The 11,990-nt window shown below is 35.2% G+C and overlaps 1 protein-coding gene across 4 annotated transcripts in view; it reads right to left on the bottom strand.

The window, feature by feature from the left end:
• The window catches only part of LOC106463857 (zwei Ig domain protein zig-4-like), an 82,888-nt gene that overhangs the window by 21,294 nt on the left and 49,604 nt on the right, over positions 1-11,990 (bottom strand). The window contains exon 3 of one of the 4 annotated variants that reach the window (XM_022391475.1): positions 7,445-7,519. The exons of 2 other annotated variants lie outside the window; for them this stretch is intronic. The gene's annotated coding sequence lies outside the window, so the exon portion shown is untranslated. Of the gene's footprint in view, positions 1-2,522; positions 2,664-7,444; positions 7,520-11,990 lie in introns of those variants that run through there. One more of the 4 variants, XM_013923938.2, reaches the window with a different exon arrangement.

Here is an 11,990-nt window from a genome sequence, read left to right as displayed (position 1 = left end):
GTCTAAGATAGATTATCGAATGTTGTGAAGGGAAGATCTAATGGTATCTCTCCTTTAAGCTAGTGTCTAAGATAGATTATCATATGTTGTGAGGGGGGATTTAATGGTATCTCTCCTTTAAGCTAGTGTCTAAGATAGATTATCGAATGTTATGAAGGGAAGATCTAATGGTATCTCTCCTTTAACCTAGTGTCTAAGATAGATTATCATATGTTGTGAGGGGTGATCTAATGGTATCTCTCCTTTAACCTAGTGTCTAAGATAGATTATCATATGTTGTGAGGGGGGATTTAATGGTATCTCTCTTTTAACCTAGTGTCTAAGATAGATTATCATATGTTGTGAGGGTGGATCTAACGGTATTTCTACTTTAAGCTAGTGTCTAAGATAGATTATCTTATTGTGAGGGGGATCTAATGGTATCTCTCCTTGAAATATCTAGAATAGTATCTTGAAAATATTGTTTTTGTTTTTAAGCTGATCCAAATTTGTTGCAAACAAAATACGTTTTGATATACACATCTCACACTAACATATTTTCAATGTCTTGAAAATAAATTACTTTTACATAGGAAACCTTTAAATTATAAACAAAACATCACTTTATGTGAAGGTTAAAATATCTGAACAAAATAAAAACTGCTAACCCTAAAAATGTAAATCGTAAATAGCTAGTAACACTAGTCGTACAGATAGAAAACCTAAGTTACACACGACTTAATCGTAAATGTTAATGTTATTAATACTGATCCATTTTTTGGAGTATCACCATGCTATTTAGATACAAATAATCATTAGAAATGATTCGGTTTGTATAAATATTTTAATTTTGACATCTAATCATTAAACTAGCTTAATTTTATTCTCAGGAGATTCCGAGAAAGGTGAGAAACTCAGCGACGGAATTTTTTAACTGTCTTCACACGTTCTCCGTGAGAGCTAATAACGCTGAACTTCACGGTTCGATCTCTTTAGTAAACACAATACAGTGCAACTTCGTGCTGAAACAAATCTACCAATTTCAAACTGAAATATGTGAGAAGAGGTCGCTATACGGCCACCCTACAATGTTCAAATCTTTTTTTATATAGAATTGTATTTTCAAACAAATAATAAAACCAAAGACTTTTCTGCTGAACAGTTGTTGGCAGACAAACTTTGAGAGATTACGGTAAACAAATATATATGTATATAAATATTGAACTGCATATTTTAATTTAATCAATTTAGTCTAACTCAAAATCCAAAATAATCTCACTATAAAATGATTCGTGTTTTTTTGTATTTTTTTGTTTTGGGAAAGGGAGTTCCAGTCCTAATTAATCCAGTGTGAATTTATTTGTTGTTTCTTTGTGTGTGTGGTGGGGGGGGGGGAGTTCCAGTCCTAATTATCCACTGTGAACTTTTTGTTGTTGTTTTGTTTGGGGGGAGGAGTTCCAGTCTTAATTATCCACTGTGAACTTTTTGTTGTTGTTTTTTGGGGGAGGAGGAGGAGCTCCAGTCCTAATTATCCAGTGTGAACTTTTTTGTTGTTGTTTTTTTGGGGGAGGGAGTTCCAGTCCTAATTATCCACTGTGAACTTTTTGTTGTTGTTTTTTTGTTTTTGTTTGTTGTTCAGCGCAATGACACACCATGTAGTATCTGTTCTGTGCCCACCATGAGTATCGAGCCTCGATTTTTAGCGTCATAAGCTTGCAGATTTACCGCTGAACCACTGGGGAGGGGAGGCTTTTTCTTTTTAAAGTCAGCCCAAGCAATAGTCAAAGTGTTTGCCGTTTCTCGATTATAACGTTGAGAAGAAACGAACCTTTTTTCTGGACAAAATTATAATAGAATTTGAGTTTCTTGAAATTTGATTAAAGCAACGTTGGTGTGTATTTTTAATACCACACATTATTCTGAATATACATGTGAGTGCGTATTATGAAGACCATTCGAAAAATGCCAATGCCACCACCTCAAAAAATATTTCAATCTGGATGATGCGAGCTAATCGAGTCCGAAATCAATTAATATATCAGGGTTTGGACGGTTCAAATACACCATAAACGACCCGATAGTTTGATTCAGACTATTCACACAAAGCCACACAAAAGTTATCTAGGCATAGTACAGGAAGGTCAGCCTCCGCCAATTCTTGGGCTACTCTTGTCTGAGATTCTGCCGTCACCCTCATAGAGCACGCACTACCCTAGAGTGCGGAGCGCGTTTTGCGGAAACGGAACGCAAAACACTAACACTCGGCTTCCCATTCCATGCACGCTAACTTCTAGGCCATAACTGGGCTGCAGTGGTTTGGTCACGACCTTGGGTTTGATGTTATTCGCGTTTTGACCATTACGAAATCAACAAATTACATTTTGTTTTTTGAAACATCTAAACCCCCCTTAACAAGTAAAAATAGTTTGATTTCAACTCGACGCAAAGGTTTACTTTCTCCAAGGAATTAGTTTTCCATTGACAAATGCACTATCTTGCTTCCTGGTTTAGAGCATCAAGCCATATAAGAATGGTGTTCTTACCTTAAGTTCCTTCGGACGTAAAGTACGAATACTTAACAAGATTGCAACGACTAATACGACCTTTACTTCTTAACCGGCAAGAATGTTAAAGAAACAACTGTAGCTCAGTTACTGGCGTTCCTAAAGTGTCAGCAACTAATGAAAATCTATTTACAAACTGTTTGTCTGGCCTTCTAGATTTGACTGGCGTGTTGCAAAACGTACACGTCCAAGCTGTGCCAACAAGCCATCATCCCCCCTTCACTAATGCAGTTGGCGTCGCTATCCTCAAACTAGTTACGCCGCAAGTTTCTGTTTTACAGTATTACAGCATACTCCACTAATATAGAAAGGTGAGAAGAGACAAAAATAACATACAAGAAAAATGTTAAATAAATCTATTTCAGATTAACTTAATATTCGTGCAAAGACAAATTACTGGTAAATATATTATTCCATTAATATAATATTTCTTTGTGTTTTTACTTCATTCTGATGTGTTGTTACATGAATGAAATTGATGAACTATTACGCTTCATTCCAGTTTTCACTGTAACTTTTGTTGCCAAGCGATATGCTAATATCCATAGCGCCTCACCACTATTGTATTCTGTCGCATCTCGGCCGGCCTGAAGAACACTGGGACTAAACGAAAGGCCTCATCGGCACTGGATATAGCAGATATGTAGTTATTATGTACTCTTCTTTACTTTCATTCAGTTCTTATTAATAACTGAAAATAGTCACCATTGAAACAACTTCCAATACCTCTTATGCAAGTGTCAAAACCTACGATAATAAAATGGTATATTTCATGACAATAGAGTGTTGTTTTTTTCATCGTAAATCTCGTGACTTTTTTATAACTCAGAAAAATCAAGTAATATCTCTTCAGGCTTAGAGTGAGACTCTGGTAAAATACTGTATCTTGTCATCTGGCGTAGAACTTTGGTTAACACTTTCTGTTATCGTTCAGGGTATGGTTTTGGTTAAGTACTTTCTCTTGTCATTCAGGATAAGTCTTTGGTTAAGTACCTTATCTTGTTGTTCAGGGTATGGCTTTTGTTAACTACTTTCTCATGGTATTCAGAATAATTCTTTGGTTAAGTACCTTATCTTGTTGTTCAGGATAACTCTTTAGTTAAGTACTTTATGCTGTTGTTCAGGGTATTGCTTTAGTTAAGTTCTTTCTCATGTGTTCAGGGTATGTCTTTTGTTAACAACTTTCTCATGGTGTTCAGGATAAGTCTTTTGCTAAGTACTTTATCTTGTTGTTTAAGATAACTCTTTGGTTAAGTGCTTTCTCTTATCTTTCAGGATAAGTCTTTTGTTAAGTACTTTATCCTGTTGTTTAAGATAACTCTTTGGTTAAGTGCTTTCTCTTATCTTTCAGGATAAGTCTTTTGTTAAGTACTTTATCTTGTTGTTTAAGATAACTCTTTGGTTAAGTGCTTTCTCTTATCTTTCAGGATAAGTCTTTTGTTAAGAAGCTTAAAAATACTTTGCAACCAACCGCCATTGCTGAAAATAAGCTTGACTTCCTTGTTGTCATACAATTTACACGTCATAGACACTCCTCCACACACAAGGTTGACGTCACGTAACCTCGAGCTCATCAAGGACATAAAAGTTGGCACACAAACATAAACATTGTAACCAACTGTTGGGGGTGAAAAATAACAACAAGTTTGTAACAAGCTCTGCGACAACAAGTACTCGTGACAAGATTCTTACCTCGAAAAACGACGTTCGAAAAAAATGCGGTATTTAAGTTATTTTGTGGTTGTTGGTGTTCTTTTATCATCAACTTCTTGAAGATGAAAATATGAAAGATTTGCTTATCTTTTTGTTTCAATTTGATTATTTCCTGTTTATTAACCTGTTTTTGAAGTGTTCTTTTTTTCATTTGTCAAAAATCAAAGATCATTCAGAGATTAAATAATATTCGATTAGATCCTGACCAATGATTTCAGATCAGAAGGTTGCGAAGACCAGATATAGGCCTTTGTTATAGTCTATACAATTTCCTAATGTAATTATTACTTAATAACTTTTTCATTTGTGGATCATAGTTAACTGTTTATTATATCCTATATTTTGGCTGTTAATCTGCTACCACCTCTAGTGAAATAGACAAGTGAATAGTACGCCAGAATTTCCAACAAGAATACCTAGGATCAAAGACGACAACAGATAAAATAATAAAAGTAATAATTACTAACAATTAATTAGGCTTCGGTGATTTTATAAGGCAATAATGGCAACGATTCTTTTACACCATATATAAAATAACAGAGTTGACCTTTCTGATTACAACACATGCTGTAAAGCTGTTCCTGTCTAAGCTTCTCTAGTTAAAAGTTAACAGTCGGAGTGAACAACGATTCCATAAAGTCTTCCCTTGTTAGAAGTTAACATTCAGTGTGAGAAATGGTTCGACGAAGCTTCTGTAGTTAAAAGTTAAGACTCGGAGTGAACAGAGGTTCTATGAAGTCTCACCTTGCTAGAAGTTAACATTCAGTGTGAACACCGGTTCTACGAAGCTTCTCTACTTAAAAGTTAACACTTTGAGTGAACAGCGGTTCCATAAAATCTCCCATTGTTAGAAGTTAACATTCAGTGTGAACAACGGTTCCATAAAGTCTCCCCTTCTTAGAAGTAATCATTTAGCGTGAACAGTGGTTTCATGTTAGAAGTTAACATTCAGTGTGAACAGCGGTTCCATAAAGTCTTCTCTTGTTAGAAGTTAACATTCAGTTTCATTCCGACTGTTAACGTTTAACCAGAGAGACTTCATGGCACCACTGTTCACCAGTGGTTCCATGAAGTCTCTCTGGTTAAAAGTTAGCAGTCGGAGTGAACAGCGGTTCCATAAAGTCTCCCCTTGTTAAAGTTAACATTTGGAGTGAACAGCGGTTCCATTAAGTCTCCCCTTGTTAGAAGAGAAGTTAACATTCAGTGTGAGAAATGGTTCGACGAAGCTTCTGTAGTTAAAAGTTAAAACTCGGAGTGAACAGAGGTTCTATAAAGTCTCACCTTGCTAGAAGTTAACATTCAGTGTGAACACCGGTTCTACGAAGCTTCTCTACTTAAAAGTTAACACTCTGAGTGAACAGCGGTTCCATAAAATCTCCCATTGTTAGAAGTTAACATTCAGTGTGAACAACGTTTCCATAAAGTCTCCGCTTCTTAGAAGTTATCATTTAGCGTGAACAGTGGTTTCATGTTAGAAGTTAACATTCAGTGTGAACAGCGGTTCCATAAAGTCTTTCCTTGTTAGAAGTTAACATTCAGAGTGAACAGTGGTGCCATGAAGTCTCTCTGGTTAAACGTTAACAGTCGGAGTGAACAGTGGTTCCATGAAGTCTCTCTGGTTAAAAATTAGCAGTCGGAGTGAACAGCGGTTCCATAAAGTCTCCCCTTGTTAAACGTTAACACTCAGTGTGAACTGCGGTTCCATAAAGTCTCCCCTTCTTAGAAGTTATCATTTAGTGTGAACAGTGGTTTCATGCTAGAAGTTAACATTCACATTGAACAGTGGTTCCATGAAGTCTGTCTGGTTAAAAGTTAACACTCGGAGTGAACAGCGGTTCCATAATGTCTCCCCTTGTTAGAACTTAACATTCAGTGTGAACTGCGGTTCCATAAAGTCTTCCCTTGTTAGAAGTTAACATTCAGAGTGAACACTGGTTCCATGAAGTCTCTCTGGTTAAAAGTTAAAACTCGGAGTGAACAGCGGTTCCACAAAGTCTCCCCTTGTTATAAGTTAACATTCAGTGTGAGCAGTGGTTCCATGAATTCTCTCTGGTTAAAAGTTAATAGTAAGAATGAACAACTGACGGAAGAAAACTTTCAAACTGAATATCGAACAGAACAAAAGTTCGATAAACCATGTTAACATGTACCACGACCCGCATCAGTTACGATTATACACTGTATTATTCTACCATATCGTTCCTACACTGGGCAATTAATCCTATGTGTTTGTATAAAGCTCTATCTAACGATTATAGAGATTTTGAAATCAGTGAAGTTATTTAGCACTAGTTTGCTTCAGAAAAAACAGGCTTTAGATGATATTTTTTTCTTCTTTTGAATGCTGTACTATACGATTTGTATAAAATACGTTATTAAAAACAAAACCCTGAGTAATAGAAGATTTTCTAAACTCTCACTACTTTTGTGACTTGGAAACTCTCAATGCACTAGTTCTTGAAACAACAGTTTCTTATTGACATTCTGGTTGTTTAGAAAGTGTAGTTTCTTACTTATAATCAATAGTTTGTTACTTTACAAATATTATAGTTGCTTAGAAAAAATAGTTTCTTACTTATCAATGCTTTGGTTGCTTAGAAACAATAGTTTGTTACTTTACAAATATTCTAGTTCTTTAGAAACTAGTTTCTTACTTGTCAATGCTTTGGTTGTTTAGATACAGTAGTTTGTTACTTTACAAATATTTTAGTTATTTAGAAACAGTAGTTTCTTACTTGTCGATGCTTTGGTTGTTTAGAAACAGTAGTTTCTTACTCGTCAATGCTTTGGTTGCTAAGAAAAAGTAGTTTGTTACTTTACAAACACTTTAGATGTTTCGTGAGTACTGTTTCTTGAACAGTTATAAATCACAATACGGTTTTGGAATTCATGACGATAATTCTAATGAAAACCTACACTTTGTACGTGTGTATTTGATTCCGCAACCATGTAAACAGGTTAATTAATGTGGTAAATTGGTAACGAAAACGAAACTCGTAGCCCATTCGGACTACATTAAAAATTTACAGTAATTGACACAGTAGTTGAAGTCCAATTTATAACAGCATCCAACTTAGGTAATAAAAAAATTATGATACTTTCCCAGATCATAATAATAATATTAGTAGGGTAAACAGATCTTAATTCCAGAAAATCAGTGTGTAATGAATGTACCACTCTTTACTAACCTTATTTTCTGAGCGCACAACACAGGTTCACCTTCACACACGTTCCTAAACGCGGTATGACTCCCCTAGTGTTAGCTACAAAAAACAAAAGTTTTAAATTAGAACAAAATGCAGAAGCCGACTGCGTGTACTTGAAAGAAGGTTTCATGCCAACTGTTTCACAACTACAAGAGGATTTTTAGGGAAAAAAACTGCCGTGAATCAGAAACAAGAGATATGCTATTAAAAAAATCTAAAACGATTTTAGCTTCGTGGTGCGAGAGAAGCTCTAAATATTATTCATACGAGATGTTTCACGAGTTATTTTTAAAGCAAAATTTATCTATTTTCTCTATCATCTTCAGCATACCCTAGGTGGTCTACCAAAATAGATGGATTGGACATGTGGCTGGAAAACAGTACCTTTGGTTAGGAACTGGGCCAGAAGTTCTCTAACGCCAGTTTACAAGGTAATAAAGAATTTTTACAACAACATAAGTTAGAAGAAACAAAAAAAAAAACAATGGATGCAATAAATGGAAAAATTAATAGGTAAAATATTTTTGATAATATACCCTCTTTCAGCAGTTAAATCAGTCATTAATATTTCCTTCTCATTTCTGAGGTTCCATGAATATGACTGTTCTTCTCTATTCCTCGCTTCCTGCACCAACTTTCCTCTTTTAAGCATTTCATCTCCAATCCCTTTTGTAACGTCATCGAGTCAAGAGAGTCTCTGCCTGTCTCTCGCTCGTCTTCTTTCGATTTTACCCAATCAGAATCTTTGACAATCTTCCTTCATAACTAAGCAGTTAATTACCACAATTGAAACCCTCACAAAATAAAGTGAACGAATTTAACACGTCAAAACATGTTACCAGATTACTCCAGTAACGGTTTATTCACTCACAACAAATCTTTGAAACTACAATAGGACAACTTAGTTCTTGTTGTTGTTGGGTTTTTTCTCAATCTTTTCATTAACACCAAAAGCGATAATGTAAAGCATTTAAATAACACTGTTTTTTCTTATCTTTTTATGAAATGCTATCGAATGAAAGTTTGATCGCAGTCCTTATGAGAAAAGGACTTATTACAGTTGTTCACGAACATTGGCTTCCCTTGATGTGATTTACACATTTCACATATGCTTCTACAAGTTGGGAAAGTTTGGCTTAGATAAATAGAGAAACATACAAATAAGACCACATGAAACAGATTGATAAACAAGCAAATGAGATCAAATAAGAGACAGCTAAGCTAAACAGATGTAACGTATCTTTAGAATATAGAATAATGTGTAGAAGCTTTCCTTCGATAGCAACAAAGAATTTGAGCGGGTAGTCTGGGATAGATAGATATCAAACAAGAATAAATTTGGATGTTAACCAGGGAAGATGCAAGCCAGGGAGGCTTTCGTAAGGAAATAAAACTATCCTCGACATTTTCATGTTAGGAATGTGAATACTGGAGAGGGAAAATGTCCTAAGGGAATACACCTTCAACAACTCAAAGTACTTACATGTTTGGAATATGGATACTGATTAGGGAATAAAACCCATCTTCAACAACTGAAAGTACTTACATGTTTGGAATATGGATACTGATTAGGGAATAAAACCCATCTTCAACAACTGAAAGTACTTACATGTTTGGAATATGGATACTGATTAGGGAATAAAACCCATCTTCAACAACTGAAAGTACTTACATGTTTGAAATATGGATACTGGTGAGGGAATAAACCCATTTTCAACAACTGAAAGTACTTACATGTTTGGAATATGGATACTGGTGAGGGAATAAACCCATCTTCAACAACTGAAGGAATTTCCATGGTTGAACTAGCAAAACACATACTTTTAAGAAGTAAACAAATTATTCATGAAATGAGATAAAAATCATTTACTGAAGAAGGAGGTAACCTTTTTAAATGTAAATATGCTACAAATATTATATTATATTATATATTATAATGAGCGTCTACAATCCATTGCACTGCACCGAATCCAACAATTGGAAAGAAGTAACATTCATATTTATCAATAGCTTCTGGACAACCTGAGTAAATTCAGATTGGTATATCAAATTAGCTGCATCACTTATATTGCAGATCCCTCGTTTAAAAAATATATGTAATTATTTGGGAACCCACGCTGTTGTCGACAACTTCGACCTAATCTCGAGATTAAATAAACGCTACTCTTCCTTCACCTTCTATAGAGTTCCGGTAACAAGAAAACAAACAATACAATGATGGAAGAGCATTTTTGAGATGCCACAAGGGTAACAGCCACACGTCATTTTTGTTACAAATTCCCTGGTTATCTGTACCAAATGTTTGATGAACAATATTATAATTTTTGGTTTTTCGACAAAGTAATTATTGTTTCAGTTTTATTTGTTTTGAATTTCGCGCTACACGAGGGCTATCTGCACTAGCCGCCCCTAATTTAGCGGTGAAAGACTGGGGGAAAGCAGTTAGTCCTCATCACCCACCGTCAACTCTTGGCGGACTCAACGAATTCAACGAATAGTGGAATTGACCATTGCATTATAACACCCCTACGGCTGAAAGGGTGAGCATGTTTGGTGGGATGTGGATTCGAACCCGCGACCCTCAGATTTCGGGTACATCTCTTATAGCAAGTTTTTCGGTGCTTCAAGTTATGCCGCTTTGGAATTCTTTATGTGAAAAATAGCTTACTAACAGGGCCATCGTCATGGGTACAGAGTGGATCCCAAGCCATCAGAATTGGCCCAATGCACGCTATGACCATGTTTAAGGTTTTTTAGTTATATTTCTCTGGTATAAACCTACGGTACATTTAATATAAAACACTTATATCATCATTAAGTTACTTTATTGTATTAGTTCCTTAGATAATCGATATGTTCAGTAACAAAATAACATTTTCATTACGAATTATTAACTTTAAAACATTGTATTTTATGTATAAGATGCCCGACAATTATCTGGCTGTATTTAGCTTGTTTTGCATAAGCCCTTACATCCCATGTAACCGCCATAAAGGGCATGTAACTGAATTGAAGGGCCAAGTTGCAAGCGGGAGTCAATTATGTCACATATCGAGTATGTGGTAGAAGAACTGTTATTAATAAAGTGCACGCGAAACAGCTTCCAAGAAGTACAGAAAACCATTAAAGCAAAAAATTATAAAATAAAATTAAGAAAGGACACAACTAAATATGATAAATAATTTAGTAAATTGTATTAAAACAAATATTAACTTAATCATTAGACATGTGTTTTAATTCATTCTCATATATAAAATGAGTGCCAAGCTTAAAATATAGAAGTCTGAACTGACTAAAGGTTAGCAAGTAGTAAAAGGAAGTCCAAATATGACAAAAGTGTTCTTGATAGAGAGACTGTTGATTGTGTTGTAGCTTAAGTTTTTAATCTAGACAGAAGGAACTTTAACGTAATATGTCTGGAACTTTCTCCAAATTTTAGGAAATAATTTTACCATACATAAAAATTAGATGGGCTAGCATTAATTATTACGTTTTTTAGAGTGAGTTACTGAGTTAACAAACGTGTTAGTCAATTAAAGAGTAATCAGTGCATGATTTTTATCAGTTCGTATGTTTTCTGTGAGTCAGTTAGTTAGTTCAGTGAATACAACAAATAAATTAGTAAGTGGAATTTCTATTAGACGTAGTTTATTTGTGAAGTTAGGCCTAATGGTGAACGTTGATTTTGCTAACTGCGGAACTAGAATCTCAAAAAAAAATCTTTGCATTATTCATTTTACCGAATAATCCAAACGAGCCTGAACAAAATAAGTTACATCATTCCGAAACGGAAATTTTTATCTGAAGTAAGATTGATGACAAAGTTTGATTCCATAATGAATGAACGTGATTGTAGAATCATAAACAACGAAGCAAAACGTTGTTAGTTGAGTCCTGAATTGCAGAATGTATTCACACAGATGTTCATGAAAGAAGTGATTAATAAAGTTAGTATAAAATTGAAAAGTGTGAATTGCTATCCCATAATGTTGTAAGCCATCAAGAACGGTGAATATCCAGAGACGGAGGTAAATGTTGACCAAAACTAATTTTTTTCCGTTAATGTACATGCTTAACTCTGTGGTATTACGTGTATAACCAGCATAGCAAGAAAAGTTAGGACCGTTAATAACTGACGGTTTCTTGTCTCGGTTTACCAAAATTTAATTTTTTGCATTAACGTAAAAGCTTAGCTCTGTGGTATCCCGGGTATGACCAGCATAGCAGGAAAAGTAGGACCGTTAATAACTGACGGTTTCGTATCTCGGTTGACCAAAATTTAATTTTTTGCATTGACGTACAATCTTAGCTCTGTGGTATTCCGGGTATGACCAGTATAGCAGGAAAGTTAGGGCCGTTAATAACTTAAGGAGCCCGGCATGGCCAGATGGTTAGAGCGCTCGATTCACAATCAGAGGGTCGCGAGTTCGAATCCCCGTCACACCAAACATGCTCGCCCTTTCAGCCGTGGGGGCGTTATTATGTGACGGTCAATCCCACTATTCGTTGGTAAAAGAGTAGCCCAAGA

Source organism: Limulus polyphemus, unplaced genomic scaffold (genome assembly GCF_000517525.1).
Source record: "Limulus polyphemus unplaced genomic scaffold, Limulus_polyphemus-2.1.2 Scaffold1504, whole genome shotgun sequence".
NCBI lineage: Eukaryota > Metazoa > Arthropoda > Merostomata > Xiphosura > Limulidae > Limulus > Limulus polyphemus.
This window is presented reverse-complemented; position numbering and strand designations above follow the sequence as displayed.